At 38.4% G+C, this 12,981-nt stretch overlaps 2 protein-coding genes across 9 annotated transcripts in view; one reads left to right on the top strand and one right to left on the bottom strand.

Annotated features, from left to right (window-relative positions):
- Positions 1-12,981, top strand: part of MCF2L2 (MCF.2 cell line derived transforming sequence-like 2) — a 377,565-nt gene that overhangs the window by 250,777 nt on the left and 113,807 nt on the right. The gene's annotated exons all lie outside the window — the stretch shown is intronic.
- Positions 1-12,981, bottom strand: part of B3GNT5 (UDP-GlcNAc:betaGal beta-1,3-N-acetylglucosaminyltransferase 5) — a 46,415-nt gene that overhangs the window by 23,424 nt on the left and 10,010 nt on the right. The window lies entirely within an intron of this gene.

Genomic DNA, 12,981 nt, shown 5'->3' with positions numbered 1-12,981 from the left:
CGAATCGGGGGAAAGAAGAGCGGCCAATCAGGAGGCGGCCCCTCCGGACGGGGGCCGGGCGAGAGAGCTTTAAACTGCGCCCAGCCCCGCGGCCGGACTGCCGGGCCGGCCCCCCAGCAGCCGGGGCCCTGGCCGGGGGACCCACCGCACCCCCGGAGCGTCGGGATGGTGATGGACGCCCCCCAGCACACACACACACACACACACGCACACACATGCACACACACGCACACACACGCACACACACACACACACACACGCACGCACAGCCCCCCGGACCATCCCTTTAATCGTTGCTATTTGGGTCGAAAAGGAGCCAGAAATCCTTTGCCAAACGGGGAGCCATTTAGGCAGCTTCGCTCTTACTCAAAAGTAGTGAAACACATAAGGAGACCGGGTCAAAGGCCCTGCTGGTGTTTGCTTAAACCACATTTCAGGAGATGCATCTCCTCTCTTCACGGTCCCCCACCCCCAACAGGCAACCCAGAAACTTCCTCCGGGATCCAAACACTAGTCTGGTTCCTGACTCGGTGGCTCCTGGACTACCTCCTACTACTACCTAACTTCTGTAGAGTATTTGGTTCCAGCAGGGTTTGGGTGGGGTGAGGAGGAGAAGGAAGTGCTAGTGTTGTTTTCGTATTGCATTAGAACTTGCTACCTAATTCACAAAAGGCAATGCTGGACTGCTATTCATTCCTGTATAGGAGGCTTTGGCGCAGCCCCAGAAATGAAATAAATGGTCACGCTTCACCCTTCTTGTGAAGAACATACCTCCTCAGGGCTCTGTTTGCCCCAACAAATACACACAAACATGTGTGTAACTTTTTAGTACTCATTTTCTACCTTACTTATATTATTCAACATTATTTACACAAAAATGGAATGCAGTGGAGCAGAGGATAGAACTTGGAATCAGGAAGATGGAGAATTGGAATTTGACCTTAGATATTTGACACTTCCTAGTTGTGTGGCTTTAGGTATGTCATTTAACCCCGATTGCCTTTCATGGGCCATCTCCAGCCCTCCTGATCTATATCTGACCACTGAACCTGGATGGCTCTGGTGACTTTGAACAGTGAGCCTCCTCTCCCTCAAATTCGATTCATGTGCCTGTCATGGCATCAGGACAAGCATCAATTAATTAACATAAATCTAAATCTATGGAGAGGCGGCCTGGTATGAATCACGAGGATCTGATCTTGGCATCAGGAAGACTGGACAGGAGACCTTGTCTTTAATACATCTTCACTGTGTGACCCAGGGCAAGTGGCTTAACTTCTCAGTGCCTTTAACAGCTAATGCTTGCTGAGCTGAATTGGTAGAAGAAATTCCTCATGGAAAACATCCTACACTGTTTAAATCCTAAGTCCAGTGAAAATACAAAAATGAATAAATATACCTTTATGTCACAACCAGAGCAGAAATATGTCAAAATATAGAGTAGACTGGTCAGATGCCTGTATTGGTGATTGGGAGAGAGTATGGAGCTGAAAATGGATCCTGGAAAAACTTCCTAGTGAAGGGAAAGTCTGAATCAGTAGGGGAGAGGAAAGGTGTATTTTAGTCAAAAGAGTGGCAAGGAGGGAGGCAGAATGGGGTGGAGTAGTATAGTATATGGGAATAGTATCTGGGAGAAAGAAAGAAATCAGGCATTGAAAAATGCCTGGTTCAAGGGAATCCTTGGTTTTTTTTTTTTTTTCTTTTTTTTTTTTAGTTTTTCGTTTGCAAGGCAAATGGGGTTAAGTAGCTTGCCCAAGGCTGCACAGCTAGGTTATCATTAAGTGTCTGACACTGGATTTGAACCCAGGTACTCCTGACTCCAGGGCAGGTGCTTTATCCACAAGGGAATCCTTGTAGGCTTGCAGACACCAAGGCTAAGAAAGAAAGGCAGTGAGGTAAATTCCACCAGTCTTGCTTTAGTAATAAGAGTTCCTCAGAAGTCTCAGAAAAATCACCAAAGTGACCCTTTGGAGGAACTGAATTTGTGAACAGGAATTCCTGACACCAGAGAGAAGAAAACTTAATGAAGATTCTTTTTTTTCTTTTTTTTTTTTTAGATTTTTGCAAGGCAATGGGGTTAAGTGGCTTGCCCAAAGCCACAGAGCTAGGTGATTATTAAGTGTCTGAGACTGAATTTGACCCCAGGTACTCCTGACTCCAGGGCCGGTGCTTTATCCACTGCGCCACCTAGCAGCCCCAAGATTACTCTTTTTGAGTAAACAGTTTGAGTGACCTCAAAGAGGTCATCTAAACCAGCTCCTTTCTAGACAAAAATAACTTCTTCAACATTTCCAACAAGTTATTAGAATTTAGCATCAGTTTTCTGGACTTTGAGATTCAAGGCAGACCACCTACCTCCAGCATATCTACTTCTAACAATCCCTGAAGTTCTCTCTACACTGAAATCTAGTGTGAATCTAGAATAAAATGACTTCTTCCATCTAAGAACTGCACCCCCCCCCCAAAAAAAAATCATCCAGGCAATAGAAAAATGGGATCTAGAAACAAAACTAGGCTCTTCATCTCCCAGGTCAACCAAAGGGTTCTTGTAGATTGTGATCTGCAAAAACAAAAACATTTTTTCCATTGCAAAACCCTAGATGTTGCAAGTGTTTAGTACTGAGATGCCCACAGTTGCCCTACCAGGACAACCCAGGCAGATGGACTATGAACTTCCCTGACAACTATCCTGAGAGAGGGTCCAGAGAATTCAATGCAAGAACTCATGGAATTAAGGCAAGACCAGTCCTGGTTCAACTCAACCTGAAACTTATTAGGGGATATAGCCTGACCTTAGCACAAAACCTCCATTCAGAAACTAATCCTGAAGAGATAAATATATTAAAGATGAAAACATCAACCACTATTAAACCTAGAGATCCCTCACAAGAAGAAAAAAAGCAACTCCATAGCAAGTGTAAACATAGATTTAAAAAGAAAAAAGTGGATTTTTCTATAAGGACTATATGAATTCCTAGAAGAAAGCAAATTTTAAAAATGAAATAAAAGATCTAGAGGAAAGAATTGGGGGAGAACTTAAAAGAGAAAGTGGTAGACAATAAGCAAGAAATGGAGTCATTGAAAACTAGTTTAGATCAAACAGAATTTAATGACTCTAGGAGATAGCAAGAAATATTAGAACAAAATGAAAAATTTGAAAAGAAGAAATTTAAAATACCCAATAGCAAAAGCAACAGACTTGGAAAACTGGTCAAGAAGAGTTAAAAATAATTGGGCTCCCTGAAAAGATTGATACAGTAAAAAGCTTGTATACTAAATTTCAAGAAATCATAAGTGAGAACTGCCCAGGTTTATTACGACCAGAAGACAGAATAAATATAGAAAGAATCCCCTCCTCTAATTCCCAAATAAAAATTCCCAGGAATGTCAGTCAAAATCCATGTCAAAGAAAAAATATAAGAATCTAAAAGCAAGAGATTCAAGTATCAAGTTAGGATCATGCCAGACTTTGCAACTTCAGCTATAAATAACAGGATACTTTGGAATTCAGTATTTAAAAAGTCAAAAAGAGATGGGCTTACCAACCAAGAATAAGATACCTTGCAAAAAACTTGGTATAAAACACATTAGATTTTAAAGTAGATGGAAAGACCAAAGCATAGTAGGAAGTTTAGAATACAAATGCATGAGGTGAGAAAAATATGGAAAGATAAATTTATTAGAACAATTGGAAAGAGTTTGTGACATAGTGACATTTTTTTGACAGATGACTTTTTTATATTTAAAAACAAAACAAAAATACAGTAAAGCTCCCCCCCCAACAACCCCCAAAATAAACAAAAAAAATCTCAGATTAAATAAAATTTACAGTGAACATACCCAGCAAACCTCTATATCTGCAATTACTCTGTTACTGAGGCACAAACCTCAAATAATATACAAGTGTTCTGGGAGCTGAGGTGGATAGAGGAAGTGTAGCACAGGTTTTAATTGATAGGATAAAGGAGACAAGATGGGGGGAAGTGAAAGGAGGAAGGAATTCAATTCGGAAATGTTTTTTCATCTTAATTCTACACACATAAATATATTCATAAAGACCAAAAAGAGGAACAGCAGATGGGATAGTGGAGAAGGGGAGGAATGGGGGAAGTGTAGGATCCCTGTTATGTTGGAAACATTTTAGTGGGGGAGGGGGGAGAAACTTTAAAGTAACCCTTTGGAAATTTAATGATATTGGAAACTGATATATTAGTTCTAGTCTTAGGATATGAAGAATGATAAGACCAAGGGAGGGTTTTAAAAAAAAATACAAAGGAAGAAAGCTGAAAGCTTTCTATTTCTCATTATTATATACATGAGAAATGCATATAAATGGACAAAGAAAATTGAACATAGGCACAAAGTTTTGGTATAGAAGTATATCAAATTCAAATGGTTAATACTGGAAACAATATTATCCCTTTACAGTGGGAATTAGTGAGAATTAAAAATCAAAGAACTAGAATCTGAGGTATTTTATCTGGCCTCTTAGACAATTGGGAAATGGTTGAACTAATAGTGATATGTAAATGAAATGGAATATTATTCCATCATAATGTATGAAAAGGATGAAAGGTGATTTCATAGAATCCTGAGTAGTGTGCACTGATGCAAGGGGAAACAAGCAGAACTGGGAGAATCTAAAGTAACAACAACAATGTAAAGAGAAATACTTTTGAAATTAATGAATACAATCGAACAACAACCAAGTCTCCAGAAGTCCTGATACTCTATAAAGATGTTGTCCTCCTTGAGATAGAAGGGATGGATGCAGAATTTTTAAAAAAGGAACATATGTTTTTAGATATGACAACTGTATGGATTAATTTTGATTGTTTTACAACTCCACCCCATCCTTTTTGTTTTTCATTTGAAGGAAGAAAGGGAGGTTAATGGAAACTTGAATTAGTAATAATAGTAATGAGGTTTTTAAAGGACCATTGTAATATTTTAAATTCATACAAGGGAAATTCAACTAGTAACATGAGAAGCAGAATTGTTTTGGAATGAAAAATGTAAAATTAATAGAACAGTAATATGTAATAGAATTCATAATTTCATATACTGTCCTTTTTGGGGCATGGTTTTGATTCAATATCAATTCAATTTGATATTCAAATTTCCTGCATGGTTTTTAAACTTTGTAATAAGTAATTTTTTTAAATCTCTGGTTTATTGGATTCATGTGATCATTTTAGTTCTACATTTATAAAACACCTACTATGTGCTGGGTATTGTACTAGCTACTCAGAAAACATGAATGAAACAAAATCTCTGTCTTCAAATTGTATATAGTCTATTGTGAAATACCAGCTACTTAGATAAGGAGAAACAAATTAATAAAAAGTTTCAGAAGGTAGAGAATGCTTATAATGGGACTTCAGGAATAGCTTTGGTAAGAAATAGCACTTTGAACTTTTCTACAAGGAGAAATGAGGATGCAGTATATACCAAACATGAAGAAACCACCTTGCAAAAGGATGGAAGGGAATGTTACACATGAGGAGCAGCTTAGCAGGCCAGTTGGACTAGAACATTGAATGAAACCTGGAAAAGTAGATACTTTGAATGTCAGGTTAAGGAATTTGTATTATATCCCAGAGGTAATAGGGAGCCACTGAAGATTTTTAATAAGGGGAGGGGATAGTAACAGTCAGTGCTGAGTTTTAGGAATATTTTGGCAACTGTGTGGAGGATGAATTGCAAAGAGATTAGAAAGTGGTAGAACAAGTATGTAGAACCAGGTAGAATACCTAGTCCAGATGTGAGGTCAGGAGGACTACTTGAGTTGAAGGGACGAATGTGAGAGATTTTGAGGAGAGAGGAGAGATGAAACTTAGGAAATAATTGGATATGGGGTTATGAGAGAAGGAAGCATAAAGGAGGACTATTACAAAGTCACTAAACTAAGTAATTGAGGAAATTGTGATGGCATCAACTGAAAAAAGGGAGGGGAATTGGAAGAGGATAGGTTTGGTAGGGGAATATCATGAATTCTGAATTGAATATGTTGAATTTGAAATGCCTGTGGACTATCCAGGTAGAGCTGGCCAGCCCCCAGTTAGATTTCTTTTTAAAATGTAAATAGCATTTTATTTAAAATGTAAATAGTATTGTATGTAAAGACACTTTCCGACATTCATTTTAATAAGATTTTTGAGTTCCTAATTTTTTCTCTTTTCCCCCTTCCCTCCCCCAGACATCAGACAATCTAATACAAGTTACACATATGTAATTATGTAAAGCATATTTACACATTAGTCATGTTGTGGAAGAAAAAGCAGAACAAAAGGAAAATACCATGGGGAGGAGAAAGAAAGTGAAAATAGTATGCTTTGTGTTCAAACTCCATAGCTCTTTCTCTTGATAGCATTTTCCATCATGAGTCTTTTGGAATTGTCTTGGATCATTGTACTGCAGGGAAGAGACAAGTCAGTCAAAGCTGACCATTTCAATGTTGCTCTTACTGTGTATAATATTATCTAGTTCTGCTTACTTCTCTCACATTAGTTCAACTAAGTCTAAGTATTTTAGAAATCTGTCTGTTCATCATTTCTTATAGCACAGTACATAATACAACTTGTTTAGCCATTCCCTAATTGATAGGCGTCCCTTCAATTTCCAATTCTTTACCATCACAAAGAGAACTGCTCTAAATATTTTTGTTTATGAGTCCTTTTCCCTTTTTTGTGATCTTTTTGAAATATAGACCTAATAGAGATATTGCTGGACCAAATAGTATGTATACACAGTATTGTCCTTTGGGCATAGTTTCAATTTGCTCTCCAGAATGGTTGGATCAATTCACAACTCTACCAATAAATAGTGCATTAGTGTCTCAATTTCCCCACATCTTCACCAACATTTATGATTTTCCTTCTGTCATTATAACCAATTCTATAGGTGTGGGGTAGTACCCCCAGAGTTGTTTTTTTGGTTTTTTTGTTTGTTTTTGTTTGTTTTTTAGGTTTTTGCAAGGCAAATGGGGTTAAGTGGCTTGCCCAAGGCCACACAGCTTGGTAAATATTGTCTGAGACCTTATTTGAACTCAGGTATTCCTGACTCCAGGGTCGGTGCTCTATCCACTGCGCCACCTAGCTGCCCCCACCTCAGAGTTGTTTTAATTTGCATTGTTCTAAAAATGGTGATTTAGAACATTTTTTTTTCCTATGACTATACATAGCTTTCATTTTTTCTTCTGAAAACTTTGATCATTTATCAATTGGGAAATGACTTGTAGTCTTATAAATTTGAGAAATGTATTTGAGAAATGAGGCCTTCATCAGAGACATTTTCTGTAAAAATTGTTTCTCAGCTTTCTGCTTTTCTTTTAATCTTGGTTGCATTTTCAGCAGCCAGTTAGTTATATTAGACTCAAGTTCAGGAGAGAATGAAAAGCTGGGTAGGTAGACTTCAGAGTTATCCCTGAGCCCTTGGGAGCTGGCAAGTTTCTTATCAAAAGAGAGATATAGCTATAGAAGAGAAGAGAGTCCAGAAAAGAGCCTTGAAGGATGTCCACAGTCTTAGGTGAGTTTAAAAAACCACCACAGTTCAGGAAGTGGTGATGGACCACAGCCACTCCCTCTCAGTTAAGACCCTCAGAGAATATTCATCAGGTATTCAGAGAATCAACAGAATATTCAGCAGCCAATCATCAGATAGCATTTCTTAAATAACATCCTCATTGGTGACTCAAAATGATCTTGTTCAGGATCTGTCTGTCTAATTGAGTCAAATGGCCACAGTGATCTTTCCTTTTCTGCCCCTATTTCTGGGAGGATTGGGCTGTTGGGTTCAGATATGGGTCTTGCCTTCCTTTTGTCAATTGGCCTCAGGGAAGCTCATCTGTTGCTACTGCTATTTTCCTTTAATAAGTATTCTGTCTTTTTTGGCAGAAGTATCTCACTCCAAGATGCATTATTTGAAGCCAGAAAGAGACTCAGTTTTGCCTTTAGTTTACCCCAAGTATGGTCTCCTGCCCTCTATGACGTCTGTAGGATGCCAAGCCCCACCTAAAATACACAGCTAGAACCCATCAATGCATTGTCATAGTGACTTGGCTTTTCCAACATAAAGAGTATCAATAGTTTTCTGTCTAAGAGTTTCTCCAGTCTTGTGATGGACTATAAGGGAACCCTGTTAAAACTGGGCTTGCCATTCCAAAGATCCGCCATTACCACAGCTAAAATTATGATTCCTGAGATAGAACTGAGGAGAAATATACTTAACTCAAGAGATAAGTGTAAGTTAACTCTGCCTCCCCATGAGTCAAAGTGCCATGGGACTTAGTCCTTTAAAGACTAAGTCCTTAAAGACTAAGAAATACGATGCCGAGTTTGAATGACCATCTCAAAAGGAGCTAGTGTATTTTCTGAGCCAGGTCAGAGGGAAGGAGTGTGGGGTGGGGGAATGACTCACTTTTCTAAATTCAAGTGAACAGCCAAAGTTGACAGACTACTATGATTTCTTTGGACTTCTTTCTGAAGTTGTTCAGTCTTTTGTTGATACATGTCTCAATAGGGCTGGGTCTGCCAAACACAGGCTGTAAATTACATAAAAAGAATAGTGTGGATTTGTAGAATTCTGTTGCCTTCTCCTGAGTGATTTCTTCTGGATAAGGAGCCTTAAACCATCGCCTTCCTCCAGCCACCTCCCTTTTTTTCCCCTCCCTGTCCTCCCAACCTCCCACACTGCACAGTACAATGATGAGCAGTGTGTTGCTTTGGGAGGGCTGTCTGGGACACAAATCTGAAACTGGGAATATAGGAAATCCTTTGCTTCAGCTCTCTGTGCCTGTGGGTTGGCAGTATTCAACAACTTTCTTAGATGTCAGGACCCCTATTGGATACAACTAGGAAAAGGAAAAGGAACCAATTTGAGGGGAATGGTCCCCCAGTGCTTGAGCTTCTCTGGGCAAGTCCTCAGACTTATCAGGCTCTACTTTATCCCTGGATGGACCGCAACAAGGCTGCTGAGGCCTTGCTCCCATCCCTTCTGTCTAAGGGCCGGGGAGGGGAGTGAATGCTGGGAAGAAACATCTTACCTGACTGCCTTGCTCTCTGGCAGTTCTCAAAATAGGCTTCCAGAAGTGTTTGGGAGGAGGGCATCATAATGTGATTAGGATACAGAATCTAGCTAGAAAAAAGCTGGGCAACATCCACAGATTTGTTGATCAAGATATTTTTCAGGCTGCTTCAAGCATCATCCATGATAGAGTGGAAATCCAAATAACAGAGAGCAGGATAAGCATATTTTGAGAACTTCTAGTATTTGGGAAGGGATAAATGTATTTCTCTGAAGTCTGTCTAGCCATTTGTCACTCTGTCTGGCTGTCTATTTCTCCATCCATCTATCTAATCCATATACAGGCATTCCCTTTAGACATATTCAACTAGGTGAACCTTCTCACAAAGTAACAAAGTGGGATCCTGGGATGTCAAGTTTGTCAAGATTTATTTAGAATATTTAATGTCAATAATTATTTAAAATATATAGGATAGAATTATATGATCCTACCTAGAGTTTCACTTCCTACTTGTGATATTCTTTATTGGAGCATTATTTAATCTTCAAGAGACTTGTCTCCTTCCCTGATGATGATGACATTAAAAACTGTAAAACTGATAAGAAATAATGTGGTTTTCGTGGACTTTTAAATGAAGATTCTTGAAATCATAAGTCAACAGTCAAAATCCTCAATCCAGAAAATATATTTTATTAACTGAAAGCAATAAGTCTAGAAAAATAGTTGCTGTTTACTTTTAGTAATGTCCTCATCCTACATTTCTTTGGAAAAACCTGACCAACAGTTAACCTGATGGAGCATGTTCCTTGGTGGGGCTGTGTTTATTCCACATGTGATATATTTCTCTTATGTGGAAAAGGTATTACTAGCATGCAAATAGAAAATTAACCTGAATAACTGGTAGACAGAGAAGGATGCAAATGGACATGCAAACACATACAATGGCTAGTGCCCCAGGTATTGACTTCTTAACCATTTGGACTTAGCAGTGAGTTTGTAGACATGCTTTACAAGGTTGGGGAATTTTCTCTTGCTCTCTAGAAGGACTCACCTCAGTTACTTTTTTTTTTTAAGTTTTTGTTTGCAAGGTAAAAAATGGAGTTAAGTAGCTTGCCAAAGGCCACACAGCTAGGTAATTGTTAAGTGTCTGATCCAGGGCCGGTGCTCTATCCACTGTGCCACCTAGCCGCCCCTTCACTTACTTTTCTTCGTAATTTTCAAAGGTAATAACATTCATCCTGTCATTTCTTTCCTTTAATGATGATCATTGAGTTCTTGAAGGTTTATAACATGGAGATTATTTCTGAAACTCTTTATTCTATCTCAGATAGTGGTGCTTTTCTTGCTTTCTAAAGGATTAGAGGTTATATTAGATACTTCTTCAATTTTTTGGCTTACTCTCTTCCACCTACTGTTAACATGGCCCAACATCTCACTTGTTTGTATTGAAGAGGATTGCCTCTCCTTGAGGTTGCAGCAATTTGGTTAAGAATACTTAATCCAGAATCTGGGACACTACTACATTGTTGGTGGAGTTGTAAACTCATCCAACCTTTCTGGAGAGCCATTTGGAATTGTCCCCAAAAGGCAACCAAAATTTGCATACCCTTTGATCCAGCAATATGACTACTGGGTCTGTACCCTGAAGAGATGATGAAAAAGGGTAAAAACATCACTTGTACAAAAATATTCATAGCAGCCCTCTTTGTGGTGGCAAAGAATTGGAAATTAAGGAAATGTCCTTCAGTTGGGGAATGGCTTAACAAACTGTGGTATAGGTATGTCATGGAACACTATTATTTTATTAGAAACCAGGAGGGATGGGAATTCAGGGAAGCCTGGAGAGATGTGCATGAACTGATGCTGAGAGAGATGAGCAGAACCAGAACACTGTCCACCCTAACAGCAACATGGGGGTGATGATCAGCCTTAATGGACTTGATCATTCCATCAGTATAATAATCAGGGACAATTTGGGCTATCTACGATGGAGAATATCATCTGTATCCAGAGAAAGAATTGTGGAGTTTAAATAAAGACCAAAGACTATTACCTTTAACTTAGCAATCTTATACTTTATTTTTCTTCCTTTAGGATATGATTGCTCTCTCATCACATTCAACTTAGATCAATGTATACCATGGAAACAATGTAAAGACTAACAGACTGCCTTCTGTGGGGGGTGGGGGGGGTAGGAAAGCAAGATTCGGGGAAAAACTCTAAAACTCAAAATAAATAAAATCTTTCCTGAATGAAAAAAAAAATATTTAATCCAGGAGCAGCTAGGTGGCTTAGTGGATAGAGCATGGGCCTTAGAATCAGGAGGACCTGAGTTCAAATGCGGCCTCAGACAATTAATAATTATTTAGCTGTGTGACCTTGGACAAGTTATTTAACCCCATTGCCTAGCAAAAACAAACGAACAAAAGGAATACTTAATCCAGATGACTGCTCTAGAAGCTCTAGCATAGTTTAGACACTGATGGGTTGGTGCCTATGTGCCAGTTCCTACAGTCATTGCCAGCTGCTTTGTTTCTAGTTCTGGAATATGCTAGGCAGTAGCTATGAACTTGATTAAGAATTGCTTCAGTTTTCTTTTCTGGTCCACAAAGAAATAGTAGTCTAATTTGAATTAGTAATAATGAAATGATGCTGCTAAAGGTCTTTGAGCTGCCCTGTTAGCATGGGGATTCTAAAATATAGGGGAAGCATTATCATTGACTTAAAGAACAATACTTCAATGAATTAAAATGATATGGTATGGACATCTTCTGCAACATGTCTCTAATGATGCTCAATGCATAAAAAGTGTTTGATTAGAAAAGAATTAGTAAAAGAAAGGGATGAAAGGCAAATAGACTAAGTGCTTTTCTGGTACCCATGAAATAGGAAACAGCCTATAGGAGTCTCTGGAACATGGTTCTTCATGGAGGATTTATGGGAGACTAAGGATTAGAATTATATAGGATGAGAAGGTGTGAAGAGGTTGAAAATCCAGGACTATTTACCAGACCTACTTTAATTCCACAGTTTGTTGTTATAGCTCAGTAGATTAGCCAGTCCACTGACAATAGGTATTTTTAGTCTCCCATTTTTTTCCTGTCTCTGCTTTTTGCTCTATGGTAAGGCAATACTACTCATAAGCAGCCACTCTTCTCTTACTTTAAAAAAATCATTTGTTTACTAATGTTTAGAATATTTCACAATAAAATTCTATATCAAGGGATGCTTCAATTTTTGCCATTTTAGGATCAAAATTTTCTTTTTCTTTTAAAAAATTCCCATTTATGACCAAATGTAATTGTTTATGATCTTACAGGGTTTACTAGTAATTAATATGTCTCAAAATGTACTGCATTATATACATATACATATATACACACTGCATATCATATAATAAAAATTAAGAACAAAAAACTCAACCCATTTCCACTGTCCTCTTTATTTGAGTGTTCAACACTTCAAACACAGACTGCCACATATGTTCTATATGTTCTCCCCATACCAAGTTTACCCTCTCTAATCCAACCAACCTACCAATGACAAACTAATTTTGTTAAAAGACCAATTACACTGCATTACTCCCAGTCAGAAAATACTCCATTAATTCCAAACTCTACTTTTCAAGGCTTTCTATAATCAGACTGCTGCCTCCCCATCCAAATCTTTTCTATACTTTTCCCCAACACAAACCTTCTATTTTAGTAATTATGGTCTGTCCAAAATAAAATGTTCGTTCCAACTCCTCCCCCCAGGACTATCCTTCATATTCTCCCTTCAGATTGTCTCAATATTATATATATATTCTCTGAAGTCCAGTATTATAATAATCTAAACTCCTTAAAGGTGACTCAGTTGCATTCAATTTTCTCTCCCTCTGAACCTTCAATTTTATGCTAATTAACACAAAGTAGTGAACCGAGGCCATGGATGATTCCAAATGGAAATGGGATGCT

This window comes from Macrotis lagotis, chromosome 6, assembly GCF_037893015.1.
Source record: "Macrotis lagotis isolate mMagLag1 chromosome 6, bilby.v1.9.chrom.fasta, whole genome shotgun sequence".
Classification (NCBI taxonomy): domain Eukaryota; kingdom Metazoa; phylum Chordata; class Mammalia; order Peramelemorphia; family Peramelidae; genus Macrotis; species Macrotis lagotis.
Note: the sequence above shows the minus strand (reverse complement) of the source record. Positions and strands in the feature narration are given on the sequence as shown.